The sequence below is a fragment of the Nicotiana sylvestris genome, chromosome 7, assembly GCF_000393655.2.
Source record: "Nicotiana sylvestris chromosome 7, ASM39365v2, whole genome shotgun sequence".
Classification (NCBI taxonomy): Eukaryota; Viridiplantae; Streptophyta; class Magnoliopsida; order Solanales; family Solanaceae; genus Nicotiana; species Nicotiana sylvestris.
In genome coordinates this window covers 49619856-49644169 of record NC_091063.1, presented here as the reverse complement: position 1 = coordinate 49644169, position 24314 = coordinate 49619856, and positions in this window count along the sequence as shown.

Below are 24314 nucleotides of genomic sequence, written 5' to 3'. Positions count from 1 at the left end.
AGGGGGAGGTCGATCAGGCGGTGACCAGGCTCGTTTCTATGCTATTCCAGGCAGGACAGATGCTATTGCTTCAGATGCTGTCATTACAAGTAATGTTCCAGTCTGCCATAGAGATGCCTCTGTATTATTCGATCCAGGATCCACCTATTCTTATGTGTCCTCATATTTAGATCATCATTTGGGTACGACCTGAGGGTGTCTTGCTTTACTTGTGCACGTATCTACCCCAGTGGGCGATACTATTATTGTAGACCATGTGTATCGGTCTTGTATTGTGACTATTAGGGGTCTGGAGACCCGAGTTGATTTATTGCTGTTGAGCATGGTAGATTTTGATGTTATTTAGGGCATGGATTGACTATCTCCATGTCATGCTATTCTAGACTGTCATGCTAAGACAGTTACTTTGGCTATTCCGGGTGTTCCGAGGATCGAGTGGCATGGTATGACTGATTATGTTCCTAGCAAAGTAATTTCCTTCTTGAAAGCCCAACGTATGATTGGGAAGGGTTGTCTATCATATCTAGCTTTTGTGCGAGATGTTGGAGCTGAGACTCCTAGTATTGATTTTGTCCCAGTTGTGAGGGATTTTCCTGATGTATTTCCTGCAGACCTGCCGGGCATGCCGCCGGATAGGGATATCAATTTTGGCAATGACTTGGTGCCGGGCACCCAGCCCATTTCTATTCCGCCATATCGTATGGCACCAGCAGAGTTGAAAGAATTGAAGGAGCAGCTTCAGGAGCTCCTAGACAAGGGGTTCATTCGGCCTAGTGTGTCACCATGGGGTGCGCCAGTTCTGTTTGTGAAGAAGAAAGATGGCACAATGAGAATGTGCATTGACTACAGACAGTTAAATAAGGTAACGGTGAAGAACAAATATCCTTTGCCTTGCATTGATGACTTATTTGATCAGCTTCAGGGAGCGAGGGTGTTTTCAAAAATTGATCTCCATTCGGGCTATCACCAGTTAAAAATCAGGGACTCGGATATTCTTAAGACAACTTTCAAGACTAGATATGGTCACTAATTGTTTCTAGTCATGTCTTTCGGGCTGACCAATGCCCCAACAGCGTTCATGCATTTGATGAACAGTGTATTTCCGCCTTATCTGGATTCTTTTGTTATTGTATTTATTGATGACATTCTGGTGTACTCACGTAGCCAGGAGGAGCACGCCAAGCATTTGCGTGTAGTGTTGCAGAGATTGAGGGAGGAGAAGCTCTATGCAAAATTCTCCAAGTGTGAATTTTGGCTAAGTTCTGTGGCATTCTTGGGACATATAGTGTCCAGCGAGGGTATTCAGGTTGATCCAAAGAAGATAGAAGCAGTGCAGAGTTGGTCTCGACCGTCCTCAGCCACAGAGATCCGTAGTTTTCTCGGATTAGCAGGCTATTATCGCCGGTTTGTTCGGCGGTTTTCATCTATTGCGTCTCCCTTGACCAAGTTGACTCAGAAAGGTGCTCCATTTGTATGGTCAGACGAGTGTGAGGAGAACTTTCAGAAGCTCAAGACAGTTTTGACCACAACTCCAGTATTGGTTTTACCATCAGCTACAGGTTCATATACTATATAGTGTGATGCTTCGAGAGTTGGGATTGGTTGTGTGTTGATGCAGGAGGGTAGAGTTATTGCTTATGCTTCTCGTTAGTTAAAGCCCCATGAGAAGAACTACCCTGTTCATGACCTAGAGTTGGCTGCTATAGTTCATGCCTTGAAGATTTGGAGGCACTATTTATATGGCGTATCTTGCGAGGTATTCACTGATCATCGCAGTCTTCAGCATTTGTTTAAGCAGAAAGACCTTAATTTGAGGCAGCGGAGGTGGCTTGAGTTGCTAAAAGATTATGACATCACTATTTTATATCATCCGGGAAAGGCCAATGTAGTGGCAGATGCCTTGAGCCGAAAGGCAGTCGGTATGGGGAGTTTGGCGTACATTCCAGTTGGGGAGAGGCCCTTTGCAGTTGATGTTCAAACCTTGGCTAATCGGTTTGTGAGACTGGACATTTCTGAGCCCAGTCGGGTGTTGGCTTGTGTGGTTTCTCGATTTTCTTTATATGATCGCATCAGAGAACACCAGTATGATGATCCGCATTTGATTGTCCTTAAGAACAGAGTTCAGCATGATGATGCCAGGGATGTGACTATAGATGATGATGGCGTATTGAGGATGCAGGGCCGTATATGTGTGCCCAATGTAGATGGACTTAGAGAGTTAATTCTGGAGGAGGCCCACAGCTCGCGGTATTCTATTCATCCGGGTGCCGCGAAGATGTATCAGGATTTGAGACAGCACTATTGGTGGAGAAGAATGAAGAAAGATATTGTAGGTTATGTAGCTCAGTGTCTCAACTGTCAGTAGGTGAAATATGAGCATCAGAGACCGGGTGGTTTGCTTCAGCGGATGATTATCCCAAAATGGAAGTGGGAGAGAGTTACCATGGATTTTGTGAGTGGTCTTCCTCGTACTTTGAAGAAATTTGATTCTATTTGGGTGATTGTGGATCGGCTGACCAAGTCCGCGCACTTCATTCCGGTGTGTACTACTTATTCTTCGGAGCGGTTGGCAGGGATATTTATCCGAGAGATTGTGCGATTGCACAGTGTTCCAGTTTCCATTATCTCAGATAGAGGTACTCAGTTTACTTCCCAGTTTTGGAGGACTTTTCAGCGAGAGTTGGGTACCCAGGTGGAGTTGAGCACAACATTTCATCCTCAGACGGACGGACAGTCCGAGCGTACTACTCAGATATTGGAGGATATGTTGCGTGCCTGTATGATTGATTTCGGAGGTTCTTGGGATGAGTTTCTGCTGCTTGCAGAGTTTGCCTACAACAACATCTATCAGTCCAGCATTCAGATGGCACCGTATGAGGCTTTGTATGGGAGGCGGTGTAGATCTCTAGTTGGTTGGTTCGAGCCCGGCGAGGCTAGGCTATTGGGGACAGATTTGGTTCATGATGCCTTAGAGAAGGTGAAGGTGATTCAGGAGAGGCTTCGTACAGCGCAGTCGCGCCAGAAGAGTTATGCGGATCGGAAAGTTCGAGATGTGTCCTACATAGTTGGTGAGAAGGTCTTGCTGAAGGTTTCGCCTATGAAGGGTGTTATGAGATTTGAAAAGAAAGGAAAGTTGAGTCCACGATTCATTGGACCTTTTGAGGTACTTAGGAGGATTGAGGAGGTGGCCTATATGCTTTCTTTGCCACCCATCTTGTCGAGTGTGCATTCGGTATTTCATGTTTCTATGCTCCGGAAGTATGTTGGGGACCCGTCCCATGTTTTGGATTTCAGCACGGTTCAGCTGGATGGTGATTTGACCTTTGATGTGGAGTTAGTGGCTATTTTGGGTCGTCAGGTTCTGAAATTGAGGTCAAAGGATATATCTTCAGTAAAAGTGCAATGGAGAGGTCGGTCCGTGGAGGAAGCTACCTGGGAGACCGAGCGGGAGATCCGGAGCAGATATCCTCACCTGTTTGAGGCTTCAGGTATGTTTCTTGACTCGCTCGAGGACGAGCATTTGTTTAAGTTGGTGAGGATGTGACGACCCGGCCCGTCGTCTCATGAGCTACCGCCCCGTTTCCCCCATTTTTATGCTTCTTCATGTTTCGTTATCGGTATTCGGTGTTAGAGTTAAATCGGATTGGCTTTGATAGGAAATGAGACACTTAGTATCTTTAAGGAAGGCTTGTTTTGGAAAAAGTCAACCGGATGTTGACTATTGAGTTAAAGGGATCGAATTTGAATCCCGATGATTCGGTTAGCTTCGGGGGATGATTTGTGACTTAGGAGTGTGATCGGAAGTAATTTTGGAGGTCCGGTGTAGAATTAGGCTTGAATTGGCGAAGTTAGTATTTTGGCGAATTCCGGTTGATAGGTGAGATTTTGATCCGAGAGTCAAAATGGAATTCCAAGAGTCGATGTAGCTTCGTTAGGGTATTTGGGATATGTGTGCAAAATTTCAGGTCAATCAGACGTGGTTTGATTGGGTTTTTGACGCGAAACATGAGTTAATTGTTTAACGAGCGAAATGGGTATTGAAGTGAGCAAATAAGCTCCGAATTGAGTTTCGACTGAAGGTCTATATTCTTATTATTATTTGTGACTCATAGGAACAAGAATCATCGAATTCCGAGGTCCCAGTCCCGAGAAATGAATTTTTGAGTAAAATTGCTTTCTGAAAATATTTAAGGAAAATGGAAATGAAATTTGATTAGAAAGTGATGGTATCAGGCCCGTATTTTGGTTCCGGCGTCCAGTACAGGTCTTATATATGGGTTAAGCACTTTCTGTAAAGTTTGGTTGAAAATGGACGTCGTTTGACGTGTTTCGGACTCAAAATGATAAAATTTGATGTTTTATGAAATTTGAAGGAATTCTTGGTTGACGTGGGACATGTTGGTATAATTGGTTAAGGTCCCGAGGGCCTCGAATGGATTTCGGAAGGTTAACGGAATGGAAATCGGATAAAAGGATTGCTGGAATTTTCTGCTGCAGAAGCTGTCTTGGACAGCAACTGTGCAATCGTGGAGCCTATTCCGGAAGCTTATATCTCAAAATAAATAAGGAATCTGTAAATTTACAAAACATGAAAGTTGTAGCCCTTGCATCCTAGTTTCCAGAAAGATAAACTATTAATTATTCCAACAATTATACAGAAAGTTATGATTGATTGAATAAGGGTTGGTAAAGCTGTTTTGAAATTTTTCAGAAATGTTTCATGCGAGAGGGCTACTTTGGAAGATTATACCTCGAAATTCATAAGGAATCTGAAAATTTTTAAAACATAAAAGTTGTATCCCTTGCATTCTATTTTCCAAAAAGTTAAATCATTCATCATTCCGATATTTGTACAGAAAGTTATGACGGATTTAGTGAAGGCTGGGACTGCCTTTTGTTTTGGCTGGAAATAAGTGCAAATCGCATTTCATAGATGCGACTTGCCTGGAAAACAACTTATATTCGGGAATTAGCCATTTTTATTCATTTGTGACTATTGTAGAGCTTGGAAAAAGCGATTTTCAACAGATTTTTCAAGGGAAACATTTGAGGTAAGTGTTCTATATCCGAAAGTGATTATATTTCATAAATACATGATTATATTCATCGTTTAATTCGGATTTAAATGGAAGAAATTGGAATTTTTGCAAAACTTTTCTAAAATGAAAAATTAAGATTTGGAGGTCGAGTTGTTGTCGGAATTTGATAATTTTGGTATGGTTGAACTCGTATCGGAATGGGTTGTCGGATTTTATGAGTTTCGCCGGATTCCGAGATGTGGTCCCCACGGGCGAATTTTGAGTGTAATTTCGGATTTTTGATGGAAAATGTAGAATTCCATATGGAATTACTTCCTATAATTTTTATTAACAGAATCGAATCGTTATGGCTAGATTCGAGGCATTCAGAGGTCAATAAGGGGCAAAGGCATCGCGAGCTAGAGAATTAGCCGGTTCGAGGTGAGTAATTGATGTAAATGATGTTCTGAGGGTTTGAAACCCCGGAATTTCACATCGTAACGCAATATTGAGGTGACTTGCATGCCGGATAACGGGCGTGGGGTAGAGCACCATTGAGGATTGTGATTTGGTCCATCCCGAGAGATGTTTCTACCGTGTTTTCTACTTGAACTAAATTGAAAATCATCCTTACTTAGATTTAATTGTTACACCAATTATTTGAATCCTACAGGGATTGATATCACTGCTTTCGTATATTTTGCATATCATTTGACCTCAGTCCAAGGTTTTAAATACTGTTTTGCAAACTCAGCCATCTTTCTAAGATTTAAAAACTTAAATGATATTTCTAAATGATATTTCGGGCTGAGAACTACTGTTTTACAAATGCCCAAGGGGCTTATGATGGTTTCTGGACTGAGCATGGATCGGGCTGCGCGCCGCAGCAGTATTACATTGATATTGAGGCCGAGAGCCTGGTTGAGTACATTGATATTGCGGGCCGAGAGCCTGGTTGATTATACTGAGATTGATATGAGGCCGAGGGCCTAGATTTGATGCCACGAGATGGCTTGATATTGCGCTTGGGCTGTAGGAGCCCCTCCGGAGTCTGTACACACCCCCAGTGAGGCGTCGTCGACGATAAATAAATGGATGGCTCGGGCTGCACGCCGCAGTGGGTACTAGAGTGTACCATCATATGCATTGCATTGCACTCATGCATTTGTTTTTATCGATTATACCTGTCTCAGTATTTGTTACTCTGATTTAATTGACTTGTTGCTTCACTATTTGTTGTTCTAAACTGCCAGTTATAGTTTACTTTGTATTTTTCCATGATTTCTTATTCTCAGCCTTTATTTATGTTTATTACTCACTGGGTCGGAGTACTCACATTACTCCCTGCACCTTGCGTGCAGATCCAGGTACACCACAGGCTGAGTGAGGATTTGTTTAGCTGAATAGCAGTATCCGGGAGTATTAAGGTAGCTGCATGGCATTCGCAGCCTTGATCTCTCCCCTCTATCTCTATCTTTTATTCCGCATTTTTCCTAGACAGACTTGTAATAGGTGGATATTCTGTATTAGAGGCTCATATTCGTGACACCAGATTCTATTGGGCTATGGTGTGGTATTTTAGTTGAACTTCCGCAGATTTTATTATTAATTATACACTTGTATGTAATGACTTAGTAAATTCTCTGTGATATTTATCTATAATCTGAATAAGAATTTGGGATAATGTTGTAGAATGGTCGGGCTTGCTTAGTAGTGTGTTGGGCGCCATCATGACTGGGGTTGGGGTCGTGACACACCGGCTCCTCCTCATAAGACAAGTCCTTGTCCAATTGGATAGTACTGAAATCTAACACGTGGGATGGATCGTCGTGATACTTCCGAAGCATAGACACATGAAATACTGGATGCACGGCTGATAAGCTAAGCGGCAATGCAAGTCTATAAGCCACATCTCCCCCTCGATCAAGAATCTCAAATGGACCAATGAACCTAGGGCTAAGCTTGCCCTTCTTCCCGAATCTCATCACGCCCTTCATAGGCGACACTCGGAGCAATACCCGTTCACCAACCATAAAAGCCACATCTCGAACTTTACGGTTTGCATAACTCTTTTGCCTGGACTGAGCCATACGAAGCCTCTCCTGAATGATCCTGACCTTGTCCAAAGCCTCCTGAACCAGATCCGTACCCAACAACCGAGCCTTCCCTGGATCAAACCATCCAACCGGAGATCGACATAACCTACCATACAAAGCCTCATAAGGATCCATTTGGATACTTGACTGGTAGCTGTTGTTGTAGGCAAACTCTGCTAAAGGCAAAAACTGATCCCACGAACCTCCAAAATCAATGACACAAGCTCGGAGCATATCCTCCAGAATCTGAATAGTCCGCTCAGACTGGCCGTCTATCTAGGGATGAAAGGCTGTACTCAACTCCACCTGAGTGCCCAACTCTTGCTGAACTGCTCTCCAGAAACGCGAGGTAAACTGCATACCTCGGTCCAAAATGATAGACACAGGCACACTATGAAGGTGAACAATCTCCCGGATATAGATCTCAGCTAACCTCTCGGATGAATAGGAGACTGCCACAGGAATGAAATGCGCTTACTTGGTCAGCCTATCAACAATGACCCAAACTGCATCGAACTTCTTCCGAGTCAGCGGAAGTCCAGTGACGAAGTCCATAGTGATCCGCTCCCACTTCCACTCGGGAAGCTCAATCCTCTAAAACAATCCACCAGGCCGTTGATGCACATACTTAACCTGCTGACAATTCAAACATCGAGCCACATATGCAACAATATCCTTCTTCATTCTACGCCACCAATAATGCTGCCGCAAATCCTGATACATCTTCGCGACGCCTGGATGAATAGAGTACCGGGAACTATGGGCCTCCTCTAAAATCAACTCTCGAAGCCCATCCACATTAGGCACACAAACTCGCCCCTGCAATCTCAAAACTCCATCATCACCAAAGGTAACCTGCTTGTCACCTCCACGCTGCACCGTGTCTCTAAGGACACACAAATGGGGATCATCAAACTGTTGATCACGGATACGCTCCAATAATGAAGATCGAGCGACCGTGCAAGCTAATACTCGGCTAGGTTCAGAGATATCCAATCTCACAAATCGATTGGCCAAAGCCTGAACATCCAACGCAAGCAGCCTCTCACCGAACGGAATATAAGCAAGACTGCGCATGCTGGCTGACTTTCTACTCAGAGCATCGACCACCATGTTGGCCTTCCCCGGGTGATATAAGATAGTGATATCATAATCCTTCAACAACTCCAACCATCTCCTCTGCCTCAAATTCAACTCCTTTTGCTTGAACAAATACTGAAGACTCTTGTGATTAGTGAACACCTCACATGCCACGCCATACAGATAATGCCTCCAAATCTTCAATGCGTAAACAATGGCTGCTAACTCTAAATCATGGACCGGATAGTTCTTCTCATGAATCTTCAACTGCTTCGAAGCATAGGCAATGACCTTGCCATCCTGCATCAACACTGCACCAAGCCCAATACGGGAAGTATCGCAATAGACTGTGTAATGCCCTGAACCTGTGGGCAAAACCAACACCGGTGCGGTAGTCAGAGTTGTCTTGAGCTTCTGAAAGCTCGCCTCACACTCGTCCGACCATCTGAACTAGGCACCCTTCTGGGTCAACCTGGTCATCGGGGCTGCAATATATGAGAACCCCTCTACAAACAGACGATAGTAGCCTGCCAATTCCAAGAAACTCCGAATCTCTATAGTTGATGTTGGTCTAGGCCAGTTCTTGACTGCCTCAATCTTCTTTGGATCAACCTGAATACCCTCTGCTGATACAACATGACCCAGAAATGCAACTGAACTCAGTCAGAACTCACACTTCGAGAACTTAGCATATAACTGACATCCTTCAGAGTCTGAAGAACCACTTTGAGATGCTACTCGTGCTCCTCCTGGTTGAGGGAATATATCACGAATGAGTCCAAATAAGGCTTGTACACTCGGTTCATCAAATCCATAAAACTCGCTGGGGCATTTGTCAACCCAAATGACATGACCAAGAACTCATAATGCCCGTACCGAGTGCGGAAAGCTGTCTTAGGGACATCGGATGCCCTAATCCTCAACTGATGGTAGCCAGATCTCATGTCGATCTTTGAAAATACCTTGGCACCCTGAAGCTGATCGAACAAATCATCGATCCTTGGCAGTGGATACTTATTCTTGATGGTGACCTTGTTCAAATATCAGTAATCAATGCACATTCTCATCGAACCATCCTTTTTCTTAACAAACAACACCGGCGCACCCCAAGGCGAAACACTGGGTATAATGAAACCCTTCTCGAGCAAGTCCTGCAACTGCTCCTTCAACTCTTTCAACTCAGACAGGGCCATGCGATACGGCGGAATAGAAATGGGCTGAGTGCCCGGAGCCAAATCAATGCAAAAGTCAATATCCTTGTCGGGTGGCATACCCGACAGGTCTGAAGGGAATACCTTAGGAAACTCACGAACCATGGGCACAGAATCAATAGAGAAAACCTCTGCACTAGAATCACGAACATAAGCTAAATAGGCTAAGCACCCCTTCTTAACCATACGCCGAGCCTTCACATAAGAAATGACGCAAAGGGTAGAATGACCAGGAGTCCTCTCCACTCTAAACGAGGCATACCCGGTAAAGCTAAGGTCACAGTCTTGGCGTGACAGTCTAAGATAGCGTGGTAAGGTGATAGCTAGTCCATCCCTAATATGACAACGAAATCGACCATGTCTAGAAGCAACAAATCCACACAAGTCTCAAGACCCCCAATCACAACTACACAAGAGCGATGAACTCGATCTACCACAATAGAATCACCTACCGGTGTAGACACATAAACAAGAATACTCAATGAATCACTAGGCATGACCAGATACATGGTAAAATAAGATGACACATACGAGTATGTAGACCCTGGATCAAATAACACTGAAGCATCTCTATCACAAACCAGAACCGTACCTGTAATTACTGCATCTGAAGCCTCAGCCTCGGGCCTAGCTGGGAGAGCATAACATCGGGCTGGGCTCCACCACCCTGAACTACCTCTCTGGGACGGCCTGTAGTTGGCTGGCCTCCACCTCTGGCGGCCTGAGCTCCACCTCTAGGACCTCTATCTCCACCTCTAGTACCTCTACCCCCACCTCTAGCGGGCTGGCGGGCTGTGGAACATCTGGTGCCTGAACCATAGCACAGGAACTCTAATTCGGAGAACTGCTCGAAGCCCAAGGGCAATACCTAGCAATGTGCCTCGTGTAGCCCCAAGTAAAACAAGCCCTCGGCTGCTGGAGCTAACGACCCAGAAAACTCTAAAGTGGCAGTGCACTGATAGGTGCTGGTGGTGCACTGAAGGACTGCTGATCAGAATATTGAATCGGAGGACCACGACCACCTGAAGCACCGTGAAAAGCTTGAAGATCTGACTGAAATGGCCTAGGAGGATGGCCTCTACCATATGAATCTCTACCTCCAGACGAGGTACCACTGAATCTGCCTGAATGACGGGGCCTCTTATCCGACCCCTGACCACCTCCCTACGACAGAACCATCTCAACTATGCGGGCCACATTGGCTGCCTCCTGAAAAGTGATCTCACTCCCGACCTCCTTGGCCATCTGAAGACGAATCGACCTAATAAGACCGTTGATAAACCTCCTCACCCTCTCTCTCTCTCTCGGTAGGAAGTATGACAAGAGCATGGCGAGCTAAGTCGATGAACCTGGTCTCATACTGGGTGACCATCATGGAACCCTGCTGGAGGTGCTCGAACTGCCTCCGATAGGCCTCTCTCTGAGTAACGGGGAGAAACTTCTCCAGAAACAATACTGTAAACTGCTCCCAAGTCAAAGATGGAGACCTGGCTGGCCTAGCTAAGCAATAATCCCTCCACCATGTCTTGGCGGATCTAGACAGGCGGAATATAGCAAAATCGACCCTATTGGTCTCAACAATGCCCATGTTCCTGAGAACTTCGTGACAACTATATAGAAAATCCTGGGGATCCTCAGAAGAAGCACCGCTGAAAGTAGTAGTGAAGAACTTGGTGAACCTATCCAGCCTCCACAAAGCATTGGCAGACATAGCCGCTCCATCACCGGTCTGAGCTACTACACCCGGTTGAACTGCTCCAACTGGCTGAACAGCTGGAGTCTAAATCTGAGGAGCTACCTACTCCGGAGTGCGTGTAGTAGGAGTCTGAGCCCCTCCTCCAGCTTGAGAAGTGGCTGGGGATACAGGAAGCAAACCTGCTCAGGTGACACTCTCCATGAGGCCCACCAATCGGACCAGAGCATCCTAAAGAACTAGGGTAGCAATAAACCCCTCGGGGACCTGAGCTGGGCCCACAAGAACTGCTGGGGCCAGAACCTCCTCCTCAAAATCAACCTGAGGCTCCACCACTGGTGCCGCTGCTCAGGGCTGAACTCTGCCCCTACCTCAGCCTCTAGCATGGCCTCGGCCTTTGCCCCTAGTGGGAGCTGCTGTTGGGGGATTGGGCTGCTGAGCGGTAGATGAGGAAGCGCGTGTTCTCGCCATCTGCGAATGAACAGAGTAGAAATCCAATTAGCATTTGAGGAACAAATCCGCACGACAAGAAAGAGCAAATGTGAGATTTTCCTAACTCTGTAGCCTCTGGGGGATAAATATAGACGTCTACGTACCAATCTCTCAGACTCTACTGAGCTTGTCCGTGAGTTGTGAGACCTATGTAACCTAGAGCTCTGATACCAACTTGTCACGACCCAGATTTCCCACCCTCGGGAGTGGTGATGGCGCCTAATAATATGAGCTAGGCAAGCCAATCCTTAACAACTTACTTCATTAACAAATCACTTCTTTTAACGATTATCAGTGATAACATAAAAATAGCGGAATTTAATAAATGTATAGAAGACTTAAATTAAGGAAACTGAACAATAATATGGAAATCAACATATGACTCTACCCAAGAACTGGTGTCACATTACTCACGAACTTCTAAAAGTACTAAATACAACCGTTTGAAAGAAAATAAATAAACTATTTGTCTCGAATACATGAGATAACAGACTGGAATAAAGATAGAGGAGACGCCGGGCTTGCAGACGCTTGCAAGGATACCTCGGTGTCTCACTGGACTGAAAGCTGGCTCCTACGCTACTGCTGCTGTCCAAGACCTGGATCTATGCAAAAGATCACAGAGTGTAGTATCAGCACAACCGACCCCATGTGCTGGTAAGTGTCTGGCCTAACCTTGGCGAGGTAGTGACGAGGCTAGGACCAAACTCCAGATAAACCTGTGCAGTTACATACTATATGGCAAAAAACTAAACAGGTAATAAGTAATTAAAGCTGGGAAAGGGAAAACATGCTCCGGGGGTAGCAGATAAAATAGAATACCAAGGAATAGTAAAGAAACTACAGTTTAGTTTCTAACATGGATAAAGAGGAATAAGGCAACTTTCACTTTTAGTTTCATCTTATTGCAGGCGTGCAACCCGATCACATTTCTCATATCTTGTGGTAGGCGTACCACCCGCTCCCATTTCATTATATGTCGTGGTAGGCGTACCACCCGCTCCCATTTTATTATATCTTGTGGTAGGCGTACCACCCTCTCCCATTTTATTATATCTCGTGGTAGGCGTACCACCCGCTCCCATTTCATTATATCTTGTGGTAGGCGTACCACCCGCTCCCATTTCACATTTTATCACACAATCACAAGAAATCCCGGCAAGGGAACATAAATAATATAATAACTTCCCTGCAAGGGAACACAACAATGTTATAATTTTCCCGGCAAGGGAACAACAATATTGAATTAGTCATCCCGGCAAGGGAGAATCAGCTATAACTAACCTCAACTCAACTTGTACTCAGTTCAATTATTGAAAATGCTCAATCATAGAAGATCATTAAGTAAAACACCCAAGTGTCATTTAAGAACACAACAACTTTCAATTTATGACCCACGACCATGCTAGACACCAACGTATAAATACTCGTCACCATGCCTATACATCGTACTCAAAAAGAAGCAAGTAGCAAGTATGACTCAACTCCTAATCCCTCAAGCTAGGGTTAGACCAAATACTTACCTCGATGCCTTGATCACCACTCAAGTCTCAACTATAGCTTTACCCCTTGATTCCACCACCAATCCGCTCGAATCTAGTCACAAGTTACTTAATTACATCAATAAGTGTTAAATGAATCAACCCCAATGCATGAAAATGAGTTTTCTAAAGTTTTACCAAAAAGTCAGAAATCACCCCCCCCCCGGGCCCACGTGGTCGAAACCCGAGGTTCGGACCAAAATCCAATAACCCATTCCCTCAAATTGAGGTCCAAAGCCCTAATTTTAGAAAAACCTAGGTTCTACCCAAAACACCCAATTTTCCTCATGAAAATCTTTGATTTGAAGTTGAAATCATGTTAAAAGATGTTAAGGAATGAAGAAAATGAGTTAGAAATTACTTACCAACGTTTTGGAGAAGAAAGGTTGTTTGAAAAATCACCTCTTATGTTTTGGGGTTTTGAAAAAGTGAAAAATAACTGAAATTCCCATTTATTTATACCCCTCTCAGACCTCTAGTGCGGACCGCATCAAATGGACTGCGGCCGCACAGCCTCCACCGCGGACCGCACAAAGGCGACCGCGGCCGCGCTGGCCCCTCCCTGAAGACCTGCAGTACAGCACCCTGAGCTGACCGCACAAAGGCGACTGCGGCCGCACAACCTCCACCTCGAACCGCACAAAGGCGACCGCGACCGCGCTGGCTCCTCCGCGGTCGCACGCGATTTCTTGCGAACTGCACTAGAAGGTTCAGAGACTGCAACTTCCTGAACCTGCAACATCTGACTTTCTAAGCCTAAGGCATTCCGGAGCCCACTCGAAACTCACCCGAACCCTCGAAACTCCAACCCAAGTATACACACAACCTCATAAACATCCTACGGACATATTGGTGTACTCAAATGACCAAAATATCATCACGAGCGTCGAATTAAACCTCGAGATCAATAAAATTTCTCAAAACTCTTTTAAACATCAAATTTCTCAATTAAGGTCCGGATCACGTCAAACGACGTCTGTTTTTAACCAAATTTCACAGGAATGACTCAAGTCATATATAAGACCTGTACCGGGTGCCGGAACCAAAATACGGGCCCGATACCATTGTTTTCTAATCAGTTTTCACTTCAAATTCCTTAAACAATTTCTGAAAACAATTTCACTTAAAAATTCATTTCTCGGGCTAGGTACCTTGGATTCCGATTCCGGGCATATGCCCAAGCCCCATATTTTTCTATGGACCCTCCGGGACCGTCAAATCACGGGTCCGGATCCATTTACCCAAAATGTTGACTGATGTCAAATTTATTCATTTTAAAGTCAAGACTTAACATTTTTCACAGAATTTCATATTTAAGCTTTCCGGCTACGTGCTCGGACTGTGCACGCAAATCGAAGCGACTCTAAATGAGGTTTTCAAGGCCTCGAAAGCACATAATGGGTAAGAAAATAGGTGATGACCCTTTGGGTCGTCACAGAATTACACTAATGTTATATTGTTCAAATATAAGAAAATTATTTGTATAAAATAATTTAAATCTTAATTTGATTTTAGATTCCTACATATTGATACTTTTTCCATAGGTCAAAATAATTTTATTTCACAAAATATCTTATTTTAACTATATTAAATATTCGTCCATTTAACAGTAAAAAGTTGCAGAATTCTAATAAGAATCAACTTGGAAAAATAACTTCTTTATTAGAGGAATAGATGTTATTCTAGACAAACTGTATTCTTTCGATTTTACCATTATGGATTTGAATATAAATCGAATTTAGTCCATCGCTACCTAATTTACATAAATTCAAAGTGGACATAGTTTTAGTTGAAGTTAAAGTTTATTATAAGCCAGTGTCCAAATATTGTAGTATATAATTTATATATAAGGTAAATTTTAATTGATTGTAAAGTTTTAAATATAGGGTCGTTTACTTAATTCAGAGAAGGAAAGTTATATCAGTTCAAATAAGAAAATATCTAATAATTAAAATTTTAGTAGATTTAAATTCTAAATATTAGAAAAATAATTTGAATTACGATTCTGTTCAATATGAACTCTATTTTAAAAGGGTAAAAAAGGCAACCGACATTTTGCTAAGGACCTTCGTACTTTTAATATAGTATAGATATAGATTAACATCTCATATTCTCTAAGCTACTATTCCATAAAAGTTACATTACTTTCCTTCTAAGTTCTATCCTTGATTATTTTTCCTTCTTCCTTTTTCCTCCCTCTTTTTTTCTTCTTCATCAAACCTTCTTTCTAGGATTGCTTTTTCTATTACATTTAATAACTTGTACCTTTTGCTTCCTCTATTTTATCTTTTTGTTCTTTACTCCATCTTTATACGGTCACCCTTTCAGTTTATCACATTTAGTTTAGTTTTGAGAATTACTACGAAACTATCTTAAATATTGGAAGAGAAAACAACTAAAATTGTAGCATTTTGGGCTAAATGAGAGAAAAAATTGCAAAATGATTTAAGAAAAATAATAAAAAGTCATTACTTCCTATCTGTCCTCTATTTTGTTTCTTCCTCTTTCTTTTTATTCCCCTCACTTCCTTTATATTTGTTTTTCTTCTTTTTCTCATTTCTCCCTCTTTCTTACTCACGAAATTCATTAAAATTTCTACAAAAATATTTTCCTACATATGCTAGTCTTAAAAAAAATGATTCTCACAAAATTAGACTCATAAAACATACTTCGACAATTTTGGACATAAAATGCCAAAATATGATTAAAAAAATAAGAGAGACATCTTAAAGAATGTTTTCTATTCCACTAAATCTTATTCACATTAAAGTTTATGATGCAAAGACTCATGTATAGAGTTTATCAATTAATCCAATCACAAGTTTCTTTACATTGAACCCACCTCACGGAGCGGTGCTGAGGGACTGTAATCATGCTCTTGCAATAAGTTGCGATTCAACAAATGATATGAAAGAGTAGTTGTTTTTTTTTGTTAATAAAAGTTGATACCATAGAGATTGATCAAAATAAAAAAAATTGAAGGCAGAAACTGCAAACAAATTAGAATTATCACAATATTTTTTCAGAAAAAGTCAAACGTTATAAGGTAGACATAATACTTCTCTTGAAAATACTTGCTCCAATTTTTTGTATCCTACCATCCAACTCAATGATGAAAGTGAATTACAAATTTAAAATAGAATTATCTCAACTTCTAGAAAAATTACGAGTTACGAAGAAAATCGGATACTTCACTTCACAATACTTGCTATTATTATTTGTGTCCTCTCATCAAAAGAGAAAAAAAATATAATTATATCCTATAAACAATACGCAATCATACCAAGAAGAAAATAAAATACAAATACAGAGCTTATATTATAGGAATGATAAGTAACAATGAAGCAAAAAATAGTTTGTATTATAGAAAAACAAATTAAACGTGTAAATGGCTCAACACAGATGGTTGTCTTACAAATATGTCACGACCCAGATTTCTCACCGTCGGGATCGTGATGGCGCCTAACTCTTAGAATGCTAGGCAAGTCAACAGATACAATTTTAATACATTAATCATTAACCAAAACAGTAATTAATAATAATTTAAACTAAACAAATATGAAGTGCGGAAATTTTATAACAGTTTTAAATACTAATGCACGACTACCCAAAAGATCTGGTGTCACAATCCACAAACGTTTAAGAGTTTCTACAAATACTGGTTCAAAGAAAATACATCTGTTCTCGAAATGAAAGAAAACAGGGGAACTACGATAGAGGGAAGGGGACTCCAGGGTCTGCGAACGCCGGCAGATCTACCTTGGGTCTCATATGGATTTAAGGCAGCAACCCTAACTCTGATCAATGCAGTCCAGTACCGAGATCTGCACAGAAAGGTGCAGAGTGCAGTATCAATACAACCGACCCAATGTACTGGTAAGCGTCGAGCCTAACCTCGGTGAAGTAGTAACAAGGTTAGGACACGGCAAATAACATAAACCTGTACAGTTAAATTATATACGAGAAAATAACAATAATGAAAATTTAACAGTGTAACGACCCGGCCGATCGTTGTAAGAATTAATATCCTGATCCCCTATTAACTGCTTTCCCCCCTATTTGTTTCTACTATTGTGAGTTGCCGGGAAGATTCATTTTGAGTTTTCGAGTATTTTGGGACACTTAGACCCTCAATGAGAGCTTAAGCTTTAGAATTTGGACCGTAGTCGGAGCAGTGTGAAGACGGACTCGGAATAGAATTCCGTTGATCCCGTTAGCTCTGTATGCGGTGAATCTGGGGGCCCGATTTCCCCATCATTAGGTCGTCTCGCGGTCATGCTCCTCGAGGATTGAAGCCGAGGTCGAAACTCACCCTCGGGGGTCGTCACGTACCGGCCCCGAAGGGCATTGCGTTCTAACGGCTATAGTATGTGAGGGAGGAATTCCCAAGGCACACAGCTTAATCTGGCAAAGCTGACCTATCCAGGGCCTGTCTCAAGATGTCACGTCCAGCCGTCCCGTCTCCATGCCTTTACAATTAATACATTTTGTACTATAACGAGATTCCCCTCCTATAAAAAGGGGATCCCAATCACTTTATAACTCTCGGCTGCTGTTGCTCCAACTACTCTACACAAGATCAATAATAATTCTCTCTCTCTCTCTCTCTCTCTCTCTCTCTCTTTTCTCTCCAACTAACTCGCTCAAGGCTACTCTTTTCATTTATTGCTTTCATACTTGTTTTTCATTTATTGATTGATATTGGCCATAAAGAGCCTTCTTTAATTATATCTTAGTTGTTATCCCCTTTCTGGTTACCCCCGATAGCTCGAGCTCGAGCCGGGTATCGACCTCGAGGCCTTTCATTGATCAGTCGGAAGCCTGGATAGCAAGCCCCTCGGTTTGATTACTGCCCCATTTTAACTTGTATTTCGTCATTAAACTTCATACGCCTAGCATCAACTACTCTAATAACTAGCATAAAAATAGATCATGTACTTTTAGAGTCACATTTACAGATTTAATTGTTATTACCATTTTTACGGTAAATACTTTGGCGCCCATCGTGGGGTTAAAAATAATAGTGATTATTTTCTTATTGGTTTTGTTACACGATGCAAGTTATCTTTCATACTTTTCTTGTCCAAGATCTTCGATTTAAGGATAGAGCGCCCGACTCGGTGAACAAAATGGGAAATCAGAGCCTTAGTAATAACAGAGAGAAGGACACAGCTGCTCCATATGTCAGTACACCACCGAACTCCACCTGGGTGGAAGGGAAGGTTCTCCGACATGACGTCCACATGATTTTTGGGGGAACCGATGTTCCCCAAGGACCCATGTTCAAACGAACGAGAACATCCACTAGGAAGAAGGACCGACCCGGATTCGCGTGCCCAAAGACACCCTCATATTCAGTGAAAAGGACCTCGAGGCCATGGTAGAACCGCACAACGATGCGCTGGTGATCTCGTTTCTTTTAAATAATACCAGGATAAAGCGCGTGCTCGTGGATCCAAGCAGCTCAATGTGACGACCCAAAGGTCATCACTTGCTTTTAGTCGATTTATGTGTCTCCAAGGCCTTGGAAACCTCATTTAGAGTAGCCTCGGTTTGCGTGCATAGTCCGGGCACGTAGTCGGAAAGCTTAAATACAAAATTCTATGAAAAATGTTAAGTCTTGACTTTAAAATGAGTTAATTTGACTTCAGTCAACCTTTTGGGTAAACGGATTCGAACCCGTGATTTGACGGTCCCGAAGGATTCGTAGGAAAATATGGGACTTAGGCGTATGCCCGAAATCGTATTCCGAGGTCCTGGGCCCGAGAAATGAATTTTTAAGTAAAATTGTTTAAGGAAATTTGAAATGAAAACTGATTAGAAAGCAATGGTATCTGGCCCGTATTTTGGTTCTGGCGCCCGGTACAGGTCTTATATTTGACTTGAGTCATTCTTGTGAAATTTGGTTAAAAACGGACGTCATTTGACGCGATCCGGACCTTAATTGAGAAATTTGATGTTTAAAAGAGTTTTGAGAAATTTCATTAATCTCGAGGTTTAATTCGATGCTCGCGATGTTATTTTGGTAATTTGATTACACAAATATGTCCGTAGGATATTTTTGAGGTTGTGTGTATACTTGGGTTGGAGTTTCGAGGGCTCGGGTGAGTTTCGAGTAGGTTCCAGATGCCTTAGTCTTAGAAAGTCAGATGTTGCAGGTTCAGGAAGTTACAGGCCTCTGAACCCTTAAGTGCGGTCTGCGAGAAATCGCATGCGACCGCGGAGGGGCCAGCGCGGCCGCGGTGGAGGCTGTGCGGCCGCAGTCGACCTTGTGCGGTCCGCACAGGGTGCTGAACTGAAGGTCTTTAGGGAGGCCTGTGCGGCCATGGTCCATTTGATGCGGTCTGCACAGGGGGTTTGAGAGGGGTATAAATAAACGGGAATTTCAGTTATTTTTCACTTTTCAAAACCCCAAAAACATAAGAGGCGATTTTTCAAACAACCTTTCTTCTCCAAAACGTTGGTAAGTTATTTCTAACTCATTTTCTTCACTCCTTAACATCTTTTAACATGATTTCAACTTCAAATCAAAGATTTTCTTGAGGGAAATTGGGTGTTTTGGGTAGAACCTAGGTTTTTCCTAAAATTGGGGATTTGGACCTCAATTTGAGGTTCGATTTCAAAACAAATTATATATTTGGATTCGTAGGGGAATGGGTAATCGGGTTTTGGTCCGAACCTCGGGTTTCGACTACGTGGGCCCGGGGGTGATTTTTGACTTTTGGGTAAAACTTTGGAAAACCCATTTTCATGCATTGGGGGTTGATTCATTTAACACTTATTGATGTAATTAAGTAACTTGTGACTAGATTCGAGCGGATTGGTGGTGGAATCAAGGGGTAAAGCTATAATTGAGGTTTGAATTGTGTTCGTTGCATCGAAGTAAGTGTTTGGTCTAACCCTAGCTTGAGGGATTAGGAGTTGAGTCATATTTGCTACTTGTTTCTTGTTGAGTACGACGTATAGGCATGGTGACGAGTATCTATATGTTGGTGTCAAGCATGACTGTGAGTCTTAAATTGAAAGTTGTTGTGTTCTTAAATGACACTTAGGTGCTTTACTTAATGATCTTCTATGATTGAGCATTTTCAATAATTGAACTGAGCACAAGCTAAGTTGAGATTTGTTATAGCTGATTCTCCCTTGTCGGGATGACTATTTCAATATTGTTGTTCCCTTGCCGGGAAAATTATTACATTGTTGTGTTCCATTGCCGGGAAGTCATTATATTGATTATTTTCCCTTGCCGGGATTCCTTGAAATTATAATATATTATGAGATGGGAGCGGGTGGTACGCCTACCACAAGATATTATGAAATGGGAGCGGGTGGTACGCCTACCACAAAATATTATGAAATGGGAGCAGGTGGTATGCCTACCACAAGATATTATGAAATGAGAGCGGGTGGTACGCCTACCACAAGATATGAGAAATGAGATCGGGTTGAACGCCTGCAACAAGATTGAAACTGAAAGTGAAAGTTGTCCTTACTTTTCTTTATATTTGTTAGAAGTTATATTGTTAGCTTCCTTGTTATTTCTTGTTATTTTGTTTTGTCAGCTACCCCCGAAGCTTGTTCCCCTTCCCCAGCTTTAATTGCTTATTACTTGTTACTTTTCCGCCATATGTTATATAACTGCACAAGTTTATCTGGAGTCTGGTCCTAGCCTCTTCACTACCTTGCCGAGGTTAGGCCAGGCACTTACCAGCACATGAGGTCAATTGTGTTGATACTACACTCTGCACTGTGTGCAGATCCCGGAGCAGCTTTCGAACAGTAGTTGGAGGGCCTCCTTCAGTCCATCCGGAGATCCAAGGTAGATCTGCAGACGTTCGCGGGCCCTGGCGTCTCCCTCTATCTCTATTTCCTGTTTCATTTTTCATACTTCAGAAACAGTGTACTGTTATTTCTTCAGACCTTGTATGTAGAAACTCTTAGATAGTTTGTGACACTGTGACACTAGGTTTTGGGGTATTTGAGGTTTTAAAAGTTGTAATAGACGTAGCCTTCAAACATTTCATGGTTATCTTCTGCTTAATTATTTAAAGTTCTGCTATTTTTATTTTATTGCTCGTAATTGTTAAAAGGAAGTAATTTGGTAAGGAATTAGATAGCTAAGGGTTGGTTTTCGTAGCTCTCATTAGTAGGTACCATCACGACTCCCGAGGGTGGGAAATCCAGGTCGTGACAAGTTAGTATCAGATCTCTAGGTTACCTGGGTCTCATAGTTCACAGACAAACTTAGTAGAGTCTGAGTGATCAGTACGAAGACGTCTGTATTTATCCCCCAGAGGCTACAGAGTTAGGAAAACTTCACATTTGTTCTTTCTTGTCGTGCGGTTCTGTTTCCCAACACTGATTGAATCTCTGCTTTATTCTTTCATAGATGGAGAGAACACGCTCTTCCTCATCTACCGCTCAGCAGCCCGAGTCCCCAGCAGCAGCTCCCACGAAGGGTAGAGGCCGAGGCCGAGGTAGGGGCATATCTCAGCCCCGAGCAGCAGCCCTAGTGACGGAGCCTCAGGTTGATTTTGATGAGGAGGTTCCGGCTCCAGCAGTTCCGGTGGGCCCAACTCAGGTCCCAGAGGGGTTTATTGCTACCCCAGTTCTTTAGGATGCTCTGGTCCGATTAGTGGGCCTCATGGAGAGTGTCACCCGGGCAGTCTTGCTTCCTGTAGCGCCATCCATCTCTTAGGCTACAAGAGGAGTTCAGACTACTGCTACATGCACTCCGGAGCAAGTAGCTCCCCAGATTCAGCCTCCAGCAGTTCAGCCAGTTGGAGCAGTTCAACCGGGTGTCATAGCTCAGACCGGCGATGGAGTGGCGATGTCTGTCGATGCTTTGTGGAGGCTGGATAGGTTCACCAAGCTCTTCACTACTACTTTCAGTGTTGCTTCTTCTGAGGATCCCCAAGATTTCCTATATAGCTGCCACGAGGTTCTCAGGAACATAAGCATTATTGAGTCCAATGGGGTTGATTTTGCTACATTCCGCTTGTCTGGATCTGCCAAGACTTGGTGGAGGGATTATTGCTTAGCTAGTCCAGTTGGGTCGCCATTTTTGACTTGGGAGTAGTTTATAGTATTGTTTCTTGAGTTTCTCCCTGTTACTCAGAGAGAGGCATATTAGAGGCAGTTTGAGCGCCTCCAGCAAGGTTCCATGTCGGTCACCTAGTATGAGACCAGGTTCATCGACTTAGATCGCCATGCTCTTGTCATACTTCCTATCGAGAGAGAGAGAGGATGAGGAGGTTTATCGACGGTCTTATTCAACCGATTCGTCTTCAGATGGATAAGGAGGCTGGGAGTGAGATCACATTTTAGGAGGCGACCAATGTGGCCCGCAGAGTTGATATGGTTCTGTCGCAGGGAGGGGGTTATGGGTCGGATAAAAGGCCCCGCAATTTAGGCAAATTCAGTAGTACCTCGTCTGGAGGTAAAGATTCATATGGTAGAGGCCATCCTCCTAGGCCCTTTCAGTCAGCTCTTCAGGTTTCTCACGGTGCTTCAGGTGGCCGTGGTCTTCCGATGCAGTATTCTGATCAGTAGTCCTTCAATGCACCACCAGCACCTATCAGTGCACCACCGCTTTAGAGTTTTCAGGGTCATCAGCCCCAACAGTTGAGGGCTTGTTTTACTTGTGGCGACACGAGGCACATTGCTAGGTATTTCCCTCAAGCTTCGAGTAGTTCTCCGCATTAGGGTTCCCGTGCTATGGTTCACGCACCAGATGTTCCATAGCCCGCCCAGCCAGCTAGAGGTGGGGGTAGAGGTGCTAGAGGTGGAGGTAGAGGTCCTAGAGGTGGAGCTCAAGCCACCAGAGGTGGAGGCCAGCCAGCTGCAGGCTGTCCCATAGAGGTAGTTTAGGGTGGTGGGGCCCATCCCCGATGTTATGTTCTCCCATCCAGGCCCGAGGCTGAGGCTTCAGATGCAGTTATTACAGGTATGGCTCAGGTTTGTGATAGATATGCTTCAGTGTTATTTGATCCAGGGTCTACATACTCGTATGTGTCATCTTATTTTGCACTGTATTTGATCATGCCTAGTGATTCATTGGGTGTTCATGTTTATGTGTCTACACCGATGGGTGATTCTATTGTGGTAGATCGAGTCCATCGCTCTTGTGTAGTTGTGATTGGGGGTCTCGAGACTCGTGTGGATTTGTTGCTTCTAGACATGGTCGACTTTGATGTTATATTAGGGATGGACTGCTTATCACCTTACCATGCTATCTTGGACTGTCATGCCAAGACTGTGACATTAGCTTTACCGGGTATGCCTCTTTTAGAGTAGAGAGGAACTCCTGGTCATTCTACCCGTAGCGTTATTTATTATGTGAAGGCTCGACGTATGGTCGAGAAGGGGCGCTTGGCCTATTTATCTTATGTTCGTGATTCTAGTGCGGAGGTTCCCTCTATTGATTATGTGCCCGTGGTTCATGAGTTTCCTGAGGTTTTCCCTTCAGACCTGCCAGGGATGCCACCCGACAGGGATATTGACTTCTGCATTGATTTGGCTCCGGGCACTCAGCCCATATCTATCCCGACGTATTGCATTGCCCCGCCAGAGTTGAAAGAGTTGAAGGAACAGTTGCAAGACTTGCTTGAGAAGGGTTTCATTAGACCTAACATTTCGCCTTGGGGTGCGCCGGTTTTGTTCGTTAAGAAAAAAGATGGTTCGATGAGAATGTGCATTGATTATCGGTAGTTGAACAAGGTCACCATCAAGAATAAGTATCCACTGCTGGATTGATGATTTGTTTGATCAGCTTTAGGGTGCCAAGGTATTTTCAAGGATTGACTTGAGATCTGGCTACCATCAGTTGAGGATTAGGGCATCATATGTCCCTAAGATAGCTTTCCACACTCGGTACGGGCATTATGAGTTCTTGGTTATGTCATTCGGGTTGACAAATGCCCCAGCAGCTTTTATGGATTTGATGAACCGAGTATTCAGACCTTATTTGGACTCGTTCGTGATATTCTTCATTGATGATATCTTGATATATTCCCGCAGCCAGGAGGAGCACGAGTAGCATCTCAGAGTGGTTCTTCAGAATCTGAAGGATAGTCAATTATATGTTAAGTTCTCGAAGTGTGAGTTCTGGTTGAGTTCGGTTGCATTCCTGGGTCATATCGTATCAGCAGAGGGTATTCAGGTTGATCCGAAGAAGATTGAGG